Genomic DNA, 13517 nt, shown 5'->3' with positions numbered 1-13517 from the left:
TCAAACTGAAATCTAATTTGTAGTATAAAAATAAAGCAGGCAGTATTTACCCTGCACAGAAACAAAATAACCCACCCAAATCTAAATCTCTCTACACATGTTACATCTGCTCCACCAGCAGTGCAACATAGTTTTGCCCAACTGCTAACAAATTTGCTGCTGCGATCAACTCTGAATTACCCCCTTAGTTACGAATACATTAAATGTAAGATACAGATGGAGCCACGCTAATCTGTGGCGGGACGCTCCCGCGTCTGGGGTGCGTGCGTGTCCGAGACGCACCCCATTCACTTTAATGGGAGCGTCTCTGTGCACCCCCGTAGCGGGGCTAGGCGCCAGATCGCCTAGTCCCGCTGGGAGTGCAAGCCTGCGATGGAGCCTCACTAGATGAGTATGGCTCCATCTGTAAGTGGGCAAGAGAGATGGCACAGGACACAGGAATCCTAGTTTACAATAAACCTGAATATTAGCACAAGACAAACAGGTAGCCAAGAAAAACAGATTTTCAAAAAAGTCACTTATAGAGATAAACAATCACACCTCACCTCTCGAAGATACCTGCACATCCAAATAATATTTATTATTTGGATGTGCAGGTATCATTGCAGGATAGTGTCATCTCCACGGATCTTTATTGCAAGCCGAATGATAGTTTCTCTTATGCATGTGCGTAGCTTTCACCCTAAGCCCATGAAATATCTATAGCCTGCAATACAGGTCGAGTCTCCCTTATCCAAAATGCTTGGGACCAGAGGTATTTTGGACATCGGATTTTTCCGTATTTTGGAATAATTGCATACCATAATGAGATATCATCATGATGGGACCTAAGTCTAAGCACAGAATGCATTTGTTACATATACACCTTATACACACAGCCTGAAGTCAATTTTAACCAATATTTTTTATAAATTTGTGCATTAAACAAAGTGTGTGTACATTCACATAATTAATTTATGTTTCCTATACACCTTATACACACAGCCTAAAGGTCATTTAATACAATATTTTTAATAACTTTGTGTATTAAACAAAGTTTGTGTACATTGAGCCATCAAAAAACAAAGGTTTCACTATCTCACTCAAAAAATTCCGTATTTTGGAATATTCCGTATTTCGGAATATTTGGATATGGGATACTCAACCTGCACTTACAGTTTGTTCGGGCGGTGAGAATTTGTTCTAATAGGGACAGGGTGGGAGTTAATATTAATAAGATGGTTTATAAGTTTGTTAATAGGGGATATGATCGAAAACTTTTATTAAAAGCTAAGGACAGAGCTATGAGATGCTCTAGAGTAGATCTGTTAAAAAATACTAACAAAAAGTCAGTTGAGTCGTTGCCGTGGGTTACACATTTTAATGATAAGAGTACCATGATTACTCACACTGCTAAATGTCATTGGCCAATTGTCAGCAGTGATAAGGACCTGAATTTATCTAAGATTAAAATCATGTTATGTTTCACACGGGGTCATAATTTGAGAGATTGAGTCATGCGTACTGACATCACGGAACTACAAATCATCACAAAGCGAACAGAATTTTTTATATTTACAGAAGGGATGTTATCGTTGTCTTAACTGTGTGACATGCAGGTCACTCATAACGGGCAAGACGTTTTGTCATCGGCATAGTGGCAAGTACTATAGTACTATACGATTAAGCATAGAGTAACTTGTACTACAAAATTCATTATATATCTTTTATCATGTCCCTACGAATCACAAATCAGCTTTGAGAGCTGCTTTGGCAGCTGGACACAGTAATCAACCAGTGACATGACATTTCCTACAAGCCGGTCACAGCATTTCTACTATGCGTTATATGATCATAGATCATGAACCACCACTGTTGCGTGAAGGTGATAGATCATTACGCTTACTACATAAGGAAACACGGTGGATGCATGAGTTGGGGACATTGTCCCCACAAGGTCTTAATGAGACCCTTGGGTTACATTGTTTTTTTTATGATGATTTTTCACTGAGTGCTTTGAGTATTTATTTGTTTCCATTGAAGGAATAATGACAGTATGTTCGATTACACTTTTATTTTACCGATTTAATTTTTTGATGATTGCGTAAGTTGATCTACATTCTTAGGCACGGGTGGTCTTCAGGTTGCCGGCGGCCGGGCTCCCGACGACCACCATACCAGCGCCGGAATCCCGACCGCCGGCATACCGACATATTTTTCTCCCTCTTGGGGGTCCACAACCCCCCCCCCCCACCGGAGGGAGAATGGCGCCACCGTGCCCGCAGCGCGGCGAGCCTGCAAGGGGCTCATTTGCGCTCGCCCAGCTGTCGGTATGCCGGCGGTCGGGATTCCGGAGCCGGTATGCTGGCCGCCAGGAGCCCGGCCGCCGGCATCACATACTACACCCATAGTAAAGTCATCCTGAATACTAGCAGACAGTCACATTAGTATAATAAGCAATATGAGTGTATTGTCAACTACAAATATATTATTTATGTAGGAGCACACATTTACTGAATCATGTTTAAAACAGATCTAACGTATTCAGACACAATGCGAAAGAAACAGTAATGGTACAGACTCATGCAATAGACACTAACTATTTATACTCAAAAGGTAGATAGAGACCTAGTGCTGTATTACCCGTACTCAGAGTGGGATACAGGGAGACTCATCCCGCTTCCAAGATCGAATATACGTTAACGAACGCTGAGTGGATCCAGACACTAGTAGTGTACACTGCCACTTCCTGACCCAGTGATCACAGACGCTCCAGTTACACAGCCACGTATGCTCCGACCGGATCCCCTCGTGATAGCGCTTAGTGAACACATACGCTCTGGTCACACAGCTGCCTATGCTGCGACCGGGTCTCCTCGGGGTAGCGCTCAGTGAACACCGATGCACCAGTCACGCAGTCGCCTATGCTGCGACCGGGTCCCCTCGTGGTAGTGCTCAGCTAACACAGACGCCCTATTCACACCGCCTATGCTGCGACCAGGTCCTCTCGTCTCCTAGTGCAGCTAGTAGCGTCAAAGACGGACGCGAGGAAACAGTTCATAGTGGGAGACTCAGTGGAAACTGGTCATGAACCGGGGGGAGGTGCGACAAGGAGAGCGTCTAACTTCCTCTGCTGACACCAACCCTAGGGATCGCGGCCTCATGCTATTCCTGGTGCCTAAGATCCCTAAGGTCTAGGGCTGGAGCACCCGTGATGGCGGCGCGTCAGCTACTGTTTGGTAGTCTCCTACCAAAACAGTGCGGCTGCGTCTGTATTCCATCTACTAAGCGGAACCGATGCTTTACCTTCTCTCCCTTTCTGTAGATAGTCCTTGGCCAATCTACAGAAAGGCAAAGAACCTGAAAGATATTCTGGCTCCCAGCATGTTAAGACCAATACAAACGGGACAATCAGAAAATTGGATAAAAACCTGTGGTTTTTTCAGATGCAATCACTGTTGCATCTGTAAATATGCCCACAAAGATGGCAAAAAGTTCCAGAATTCGAATTGCTCAGAAACCTTTAAAATTAGGTACTTGGTTAATTGCTCCACAAATTATGTGGTTTATGGTCTAGAATGTACCTGCGGATACAAATATATAGGAAAAACTAAGACCACTGAGAATTAGAATACAGGAGCATATTAGAGCAATAAAAAATAAAATGGAAAATCATTCAGCCCCCAAGCATTTTAATAAGTATCATCAATCCAATCCTGACTTGGTAACCTTTAAAGCGATTGAGCATATAAAGGTGGGACCGAGGGGAGGCGATAGAGACAAAAAATTAGCCCAAAGGGAACTGTATTGGATTTACACACTTAATACCCTTATACCCCGAGGGCTCAATGAGTACTATGAGCTAGCCCCGTTTCTGTAAATGTTATACTTCCTACTCTTGTAAACTTTATATTTCTTACTGGTATACTGTTTAAATCTGTGATTTTATATACATTTTTTATATTATTACATTGTAGTCCTATCTATATATTATATTTTATATATATTTTATATAATATGTGTATGTAGATATTTGTTTACATATGTGATGGTGAAGCGATGCATCTGGAGGGATGTCTAATAACAATCGAAATGTCACTTTTTACAAATTGTAATTGAACAATCTTTAATAGATACTGTGTGAACTACGGGACATACATGTATAATGAAACTCATGTACGTTCTGACACTTTGTAAATGTCGCGGCTAATCCCGCAATACAGATCTCCTTTCAGATTCACGTTGCTGGGGGAACATATCTCATTGAGAATGACGAGCAATGGAAGACCTCGTGATACCTCCACCGGAACTCTGTATCCATGGTAATGGATACGTGTACATACAAGTAAGAAGTGACGTTTATGATCACGATCAGAGATCTCGCAAGACCCTCCTCAATTCCCGCGCAGAACCGGAAACGATCCGTGATACGGTTCTCTTCTGAGTCCGCCTGCTGGGTATATGAGTTTTTAAGATGCACCGCTCGCCACTAATAACCCCTGAGGAAGTCCCAATACCTACAAACGGGATGAAACGCGTTGGGTAGATGACCTCTGACTTTCCACCCTGCTATGCATGATGCAGATAAGCATTTTATTTATTTTTTAAAAAATTGTACGAATCAAATTCATTGTTTTATGTTGTGTGTAATAAATGTATAAAACGTTATCACACTATCAGGAGTTTCTCTTCCCCCTTCTGTGGGAGTATTTTTTGGTTTTAAGGGCTCCTAATATGAGGGATGTCTGTAGGGACTCCATAGTGTCCACATTGCTAAAAAGTGAGTAATACCTCATTGCCCTGCTGGGTTCAAGGGGAGTGCTAATTTTCACCTTGTTAGATGGTAAAATTATATATTACCACTAGGTGCCTAATAACCCTTTGCTTTTTTTGCACTACTATTTGCACTTTTTCCTATTGCATAAAGCACTTTAGCACTAATTAGTGCACATTTTTCCGCATGAGAGCACAGAGTCACTTTTTTACTGCAAAGTACACTTTTATTTATACATCATATATATATTTTTCTATAAAAACCATTACACAACGTTTGAATGTCTCACTGCGAGGACGAGGTCACCATAGAAGAATTCCTAAAGATACTTCTACAGGCCATCTCTAATCCCCCATCTGGTACGCACATTTGATTGTCACTATAAGATTGTATGAAACAGTCACCTTTATTTATGAAGCACTGAAGGCGCAACTGATCTAATTCTGATGAACATTTACTATCGTGTTTTATTGAAAATTGGACACTTCTGAGATCTGGTTGCTGCCACTATATTACTGTTGGAGTGTTTTTCATAGGACAGCCACGATGTATGGGCGTCCACTACTTTACTTTTTGTATATAATTTGGGTACAGCTGTTTGATAGGTTGTAGCGCTAATTGCATTATTTCTAATATATATATTTGATAGGTTGTAGCGCTAATTGCATTATTTCTTATATATATATATATATATAAATATACACACACACACACACACACACACACACACACACACACACACACACACATATACTAGGTGATTCATCGCGCCCTACGGGCGCTCTTGACACCGTCGTAAGGGGCTACGCCCCCTTAACCCTTGCACACCCTTGTGGCGTGCAATATTTTTATTATATGGCATATTACATCCAATCATAATTGTGTGAGTGGTTAAATATTGCACAGACAAAGGGCGTGGAATGGTTAAGGGGTCGAAGCCCCTTGCAACGGCGCGAACAGCGCACGCAGGGCCTGGTGAATCACCTAGTAGGTGCTGTGGTTGGGGGAGTGGCGGGAGCGGGGAAGAGGCGGATGGGACCCTGGGGTGCCGTAGGAGGGGCGGTTGCGGTGGTGATGCAGGTGGGGTAGGGGCTGGTGCGGTGGTGCCACAGGTGGGGGAGGGTGCATGGGTGCCACGGGTGGTGGTCCGGAGACACTGCGTGTGGGGGAGGAGCAGCTGCAGGGGTGCCCCGAGTGGGGGAGGGGCGGATGCGTTGGGAGGGGTGGGTGCGGGGTTGCTGCAGGTGGGGGAGGGAGCCCGGAGCTACCGCGGGTGCCGGAGGGGGTGAGTGGGGGTGCCACGGATGGGGCCAGAGGTACTGTGAGTGGGGTAGGATTGAGTAATGCTTATCCTGCTTCTCCTCCTGTCAGCAGCTAATTTGCTGTCCTCCCTTTGGCAGTGGCTCTCCCGGAGACTCGCACAGCAGCCAGTCACTATTGTTAGTGCCGGTGTCCCAACGCGCCGCATTACAGGGAAGAAGATGCACTCAATAAACTACAGCTCCCAGCAGCCCTAAGGGCCGGAATGCTTCGGCGCTAAGGGCTGCTGGGAGCTGTAGTTTATTTAGTGTGTCTACTTCCCTATAATGCGGCGCGTTGGGATACTGGTGCTAACAATAGAGACTGGCTGGCAGAACTGAGTGACTGGCTGAATCAATGTAAAAGGTGAGAGTGCTGTGCAGTGTCAGTGACACTGCACACAGGTCCAGCGGTAGCCGCTCAGCAAAGGGATGCAGTGCAGGGAGGCACCAGGAAGGAGAGACGTTCTCCCTGCTCTGCATCCCTGTGCTGAGCTTCTGCTGCTATCCCTGCTGCTGCTGCCGGCTGCTGTCACACATGCAGCGGCGCCTGAAGCAAAAAACCTTTTCTCCCCCTCGGCACCGTCAGCACAAAGCCTCCTCTCCCCCTCGGCGCCGTCAGCACAAAACCTCCTCACCCCCCCCCCCCCCTTCCTCTGTGTGACATTCAGTGGCCGGGATGGAGGCAAAGTGGGCGGAGATAGATGGGAGTAAGGGGAGGAGCTACACGGGACCATGCTGCAGCAGGATGATGAGCTGCTAGAGCAGGGGTGGCCAACCAGTCAGAGGCAGAAAAGATGCAAATATGAGGGCGTGGCCTAGTTGTCACAAAGCCACACCCCATTTTTGTGTGCACACCTTTCAGTATGACATTTGTAGAAGTATGATCTCATATCATAACCCCATTTTTCGTCATGTTGTACAGTGCCAGATACATATAATGACCCAGTACAGTGCCACGTACATATAAAAACGCCAGAAAATGGGTGCCTCCACAGTGCCAGATACATATATGCCCCCACAGTGCCAGATACATATATGCCCCCAGTGCCAGATACACATGTTCCCACAGTGCCAGCTATGCCCCACAGTGCCAGATACACATGATCCTACAGTTCCAGATACTCATGTCCCCACAGTGCCAGATATGCCCCCAGTGCCAGATACACGTCCCCACAGTGCCTCCTATGCCCCCAGTGCCAGATATGCCCCCTGTACAAGATACACATGTCCCCACAGTGCCTGCTATGCCCCCAGTGCCAGATATGCCCCCAGTACAGATACACATGTCTCTACAGTGCTCACCAGCTCCCCCGTTCTGCTGCTTCTGCTTCTTCTCTCCGGCGGCGGCGTCTATCTTGAACAAGCCGCCGGTCCGTGAGCCAATCAAAGCTCGCGTTCCGGCAGCCAATGAGAAGCCTTAGCTGCCGGTCCGCGAGCTCTGATTGGCTCGTGGGCCGCCGCCGTATTGAAGCGAGACACCACTGCCGTCGAGGCGTGCGTGTGTCTGGAGCTGGGGGCAGCGGTGGCCAGGAGCCGACCGAGCCGCATGCGGCGGATGAAAGAGCCGCAGGTTGGCCACCGCTGTGCTGCAGGTTCGGCTAGCCAGACTTCATTAGATAAGTGTCTGGAAAGAGAGTGAATGTGTGTGTGTGTATATATAGAGTGTCTGTGTATACTGTATATATGTGTAACTGTGTATGTGTGTAATGTATGTACAGTATGTATGTGTATGTGTTTGTATATATATGTGTCTGTTGTGTGTGTATGTGTGACTGCTGCATAATGTGTGTAAGCGTCACTGGTACAGGGGGCGTTACGTGTGTAAGCGACACTGGTACAGGGGGTGTTGCGTGTGTAAGCGGCACTGGTACAGAGGGCGTTATGTGTGTAAGCGGTACTGGTAGAGGGGGCATTACGTGTGTAAGCGACACTGGTACAGGGGGCGTTATGTGTCTAAGCGGCACTGGTACAGGGGGCGTTACGTGTCTAAGCGGCACTGGTACAGGGGGCGTTACGTGTCTAAGCGGCACTGGTACAGGGGGCGTTACGTGTCTAAGCGGCACTGGTACAGGGGGCGTTACGTGTCTAAGCGGCACTGGTACAGGGGGGCGTTACGTGTCTAAGCGGCACTGGTACAGGGGGGCGTTACGTGTCTAAGCGGCACTGGTACAGGGGGGCGTTACGTGTCTAAGCGGCACTGGTACAGGGGGGCGTTACGTGTCTAAGCGGCACTGGTACAGGGGGGCGTTACGTGTCTAAGCGGCACTGGTACAGGGGGCGTTACGTGTCTAAGCGGCACTGGTACAGGGGGCGTTACGTGTCTAAGCGGCACTGGTACAGAGGGCGTTACGTGTCTAAGCAGCACTGGTACAGAGGGCGTTGCGTGTCTAAGCAGCACTGGTACAGAGGGCGTTACGTGTGTAAGCGTCACTGGTACAGAGGGCGTTACGTGTCTAAGCAGCACTGGTACAGAGGGCGTTACGTGTGTAAGCGTCACTGGTACAGAGGGCGTTACGTGTGTAAGCGTCACTGGTACAGTATGTATGTGTGTGTTTGTATATATATATATATATATATATATGTGTGTTGCGTGTGTATGTGTGACTGCTGCATGTGTGTAAGCGTCAGTGGTACAGGGGGCGTTACGTGTGTAAGACACTGGTAACAGGGGGTGTTGCGTGTGTAAGCGGCACTGGTACAGAGGACGTTATGTGTGTAAGCGGTACTGGTAGAGGGGGCATTACGTGTGTAAGAGACACTGGTACAGGGGGCGTTACGTGTCTAAGCGGCACTGGTACAGAGGGTGTTACGTGTGTAAGCGGCACTGGTACAGAGGGCGTTGTGTCTAAGCAGCACTGGTACAGAGGGCGTTATGTGTCTAAGCAGCACTGGTACAGAGGGCGTTACGTGTGTAAGCGTCACTGCTACAGGGGGTGTTACTTGTGTAAGCGTCACTGGTACAGGGGGGGTGACATGTGTAAGCGTCACTGGTTCAGGGGCATTACATGTGTAAGCGTCTCTGGTACAGGGGGCATTACATGTGTAAGTGTCTCTACTACAGGGGTCATTATGTGCGCTGTGCGTTTGTAAAGTATGCGAGGGTGCAAATTTATAGTTTGCAGGGGGCCTGCGAACAGTCTAGCAACGGCCCTGACCGCACACTGACTGCACAGCACTGTCACCTTTTACATTGATTCAGCGTCCATACATTACCCTCCGCGATATAACCCTCTCTATCCGCGACATTAACCATCTCGGGGCTTCCAGGCCGGCAGGCCAGGGACTGTGTTGCGGAGTCAGGGCCTCTGGGGATCTGGGCGTGGCTGTGGCAGGGGGGCACTTCTGTGACTTCACGCACAGAGGAGGCTCCGGGGCTCAGAGAGTATGCGGCGCAGGGAGGCCAATGAAAGGCTTCCGCTGTGCCGCTTTCATACACATCTATGCCGGTGGCCGCAGCAGCTTTTGTTCCACCTGCGGGGTGGCTAGGGTGTGGGAATTGTTGATGCCGGAGGGGGCAGGTGGACTGGCAGCAAGACATTGGTGGTCATTCCGAGTTGATCGCTCCCTAGCAGTTTTTAGCAGCCGTGCAAACGCTATGCCGCCGGCCACTGGGAGTGTATTTTAGCATAGCAGAAGTGCGAACGAAAAGGATTGTAGAGCGGGTACAAAAATATTTTGTGCAGTTTCAGAGTAGCTTCAGACCTACTCGGCGCTTGCGATCACTTCAGACAATTCAGTTCCTGATTTGACGTCATGGACACGTCCTGCGTTCGGCCGGGTTTTTCCGAACACTCCCTGAAAACGGTCAGTTGACACCCATAAACGCCCTCTTTCTGTCAATCACTCTGCGGCTGCCTGTGAGACTGAGAAGCATCGCTAGACCCTTTGTAAAATTAAACCATTCGTTGTAATAGTACGCCGCACGTGCGCATTACGCTGCATGCGCAGAGTTTTTGTCTGATCGCTGCACAGTGAACGAATGCAGCTAGCGAACAACTCGGAATGACCCCCATAGGACGCTGCAGTAAAAGGATGTTTTTTCCCCTATCTACAGCGCAGAGACTTGCTGCAGATACAGTGGAATACCCTCCAGCTGTACCTTTTTGGCAGGTACAGTCCCTTTTTTTATGGTCTGTACTGTTTTTGGACTCTCCAAGCTTCCATTGAAAGTATAGGAAAAGGGGCGTGGCCACTGTGCTGTACCCGCGGCCACGCCCTTTTTGAATTTGTATCAATGTTTATGTGTAAATTGTTGGAGGGTGTGTTGCTGCAGATGCAGTGGGCCTATTTTGGGGTGTGGGGCTGGAGCTGCAGCTCCATCAGTCCCATTGCTAATCCTGCTCTGTGAAAACAGCAGGCAAAGGGCAGAGCCTCCCATTGGATGTAACCTGTGTGGGAGGGCGTTTCTCGCCCAATCAGCTGTGGACTGGGTGTGATAGACCTGCCACTAACCCAATGAGAGCTCCTAGCCACGCCCAGCGTTAGAGACCCAGGCACAGAATCACAGGGCTATTATATAGGAGATATATATATATATATATATATATATATATACACACACACACACACACACACACACACACACACACACACACACACACACACACACACACACACACAGCTCAAAAAAATAAAGGGAACACTTAAACACCACAATGTAACTCCAAGTCAATCACACTTCTGTGAAATCAAACTGTTCACTTAGGAAGCAACACGTTCTGCTGCCTGCAGCATCCTCCAGCATGACCGGTTTGGCAGTGGGTCAGTAATGGTGTGGGGTGGCATTTCTTTGGGGGGCCGCACAGCCCTCCATGTGCTCGCCAGAGGTAGCCTGACTGCCATTAGATACCGAGATGAGATCCTCAGACCCCTTGTGAGACCATATGCTGGTGCGGTTGGCCCTGGGTTCCTCCTAATGCAAGACAATGCTAGACCTCATGTGGCTGGAGTGTGTCAGCAGGTCCTGCAAGACGAAGGCATTGATGCTATGGACTGGCCCATCCGTTCCCCAGACCTGAATCCAATTGAGCATATCTGGGACATCATGTCTTGCTCCATCCACCAACGCCACATTGCACCACAGACTGTCCAGGAGTTGGCGGATGCTTTAGTCCAGGTCTGGGAGGAGATCCCCCAGGAGACCATCCGCCACCTCATCTAGAGCATGCCCAGGCGTTGTAGGGAGGTCATACAGGCACGTGGAGGCCACACACACTACTAAGCCTCATTTTGACTTGTTTTAAGGACATTACATCAACGTTGGATAAGCCTGTAGTGTGTTTTTCCACTTTAATTTTGAGTGTGACTCCAAATCCAGACCTCCATGTGTTAATAAATTTGATTTCCAATGATAATTTTTGTGTGATTTTGTCATCAGCACATTCAACTACGTAAAGAACAAAGTATTTAATTAGAATATTTCAGTCATTTAGATCTAGGATGTGTTGTTTAAATGTATATATATATATATATATATATATATATATATATAACCAGTAGGAGATGCGGCACTCAGGATAAATGATGACACACAAAAGATGTAAATATCAACGTTTCAATCTATTTTAAGAATGTCTTCAGGATACAAGCATAAAAAACGTGTGTGACTTACCCGATCTTTATACCCCTCACACTGTGCAAACGGGACCATGCCGTTCTTCACGCCGGAGCCCCGGCGTTGTCCCGTTAAGATGACGTCATCGCGCATTGACGCGACGCACGTCCACCCGACTTGTGTACCAGCACCATCACCATAGCAATAGAGCAGACTCTCGTTTCTATAGTGAGAACAATATATAAACAGAGCATAATTGTCTTTAAAGAGATTAGTACATATAATAAACATCATGTTTCTCATATTTATATATAACAAGCCTAGTTATCATAAAATAGAGATTGATTAGTTCAAACATTAGATAGATCATAACATCCAATATACTGACCATTTTACACCTCAGTGCTAGCCCAAATGGGATAATTTAGTAGCATGATAACGTAAGTATTTCGTTAAGGCCTCTCGGATGAATCACATCTAATCGATGGATCCATTCATTTTCTCGTCTAATTAAAAGCGCATCACGATCACCCCCTCTTTTAAGAGGTGGGATATGATCGATCATGCGATAACTAAGACTTGGGAGACTGTGTCGGGCTTCTAGAAAATGGCGAGCAACCGGTTGCTCGCTATAACCATTTTCAATCGCAGCCTTAATGGACGACCTATGAGCCGCCATTCTTTGAATTTACGTCTTGTCTTCCCAATGTAAGTGAGGCCACAGGGGAATATAATTTGGTAAATTACAAACGAACTCTCACATGTAAGATGGTATTGTATACAGTATTTTTTCCCCCCAATGTGGATGATTAAAAGAATCACCTTGAATCAAAAATTTACAAGTGGTGCATGAACATTTGAAGCACCCTGGTAATTTCCTAAGGAAATTCTTTTCTGTATCCCGCATCGGTGTAGACAAGATGTTGGATTTAACCAAATGATCACGCAAATTTTTTGACCTAGAATAACACGGCATCAAATTCGTATTTGATAACTGCAGATCCCTGTCAGATGTAATTACGTGCAAGTGTTTCTTCGATATACGATTGATTATTGGTGACAAATGTGTATATTTATTAACCCAGGGGAATTTCTTGGTTTGAGCCATTGATGTAGTGTCTTTCCTTTTTAACAGTGATTGTCGATCTTGAACTAATGCTGACACTTTAGGATTCTGTAATAGTTTGGATGAATATCCTCTCTCTCTAAATGTAATAATTAATTCATCAATTTCAGAGATAGCAGTCTCCTGACAACTGTTGATACGCAAAATGCGTATCATCTGGAAGTAAGGGAGACCACGCTTTAGACTGACAGGATGATTACTTTGATATTGTAAAATGGTATTCCTGTCAGTTTCTTTGGTAAATAGAGTAGTGGATATTTTTCCATTCTCTATACTGATCTTAACATCCAAAAGGTGTATCGTTTCTTGGCTCATGTCAAAGGAGAGCTTGGCTGGCGCAGATGATACATTATGTGCTCCAATGATATCAGTGAATTCCTGTTGTGTACCTGTCCAAATTAACAAAATGTCATCTATGTAACAAGTATAAAAAAAATACTTTAGCTGCAATAGATGAATCCTCAAAAAATAATGTGTCCTCAACAGAAAACATATATGTATTTGCATATGTCGACGCTACTGACGCGCCCATGGCACAACCTTGTTTTTGCAAAAAATAAGTGTTATTAAACATAAAGAAATTTTTGGTAAGTATAAATTCTACCATAAGGAACAAAATGTCAATATGCGCCAGGTCAAGCTCACCCATAGAAAGCAGCATTTGTTTAACAGCTAATAGTCCAGCAGAATGCGGTATAATGGTGTATAAACTTGATACATCTAAGGATATCAGCAATGCCTGTTTGGGGACATTGTCTAGCAGAGCCAACTTGTTAAGTAATG

General features: G+C 46.2%; 1 protein-coding gene across 1 annotated transcript in view; it reads right to left on the bottom strand.

Moving 5' to 3' along the window:
* The window catches only part of NFATC3 (nuclear factor of activated T cells 3), a 664419-nt gene that overhangs the window by 74115 nt on the left and 576787 nt on the right, over window positions 1-13517 (bottom strand). The window lies entirely within an intron of this gene.

This window comes from Pseudophryne corroboree, chromosome 11, assembly GCF_028390025.1.
Source record: "Pseudophryne corroboree isolate aPseCor3 chromosome 11, aPseCor3.hap2, whole genome shotgun sequence".
Classification (NCBI taxonomy): domain Eukaryota; kingdom Metazoa; phylum Chordata; class Amphibia; order Anura; family Myobatrachidae; genus Pseudophryne; species Pseudophryne corroboree.
Note: the sequence above shows the minus strand (reverse complement) of the source record. Positions and strands in the feature narration are given on the sequence as shown.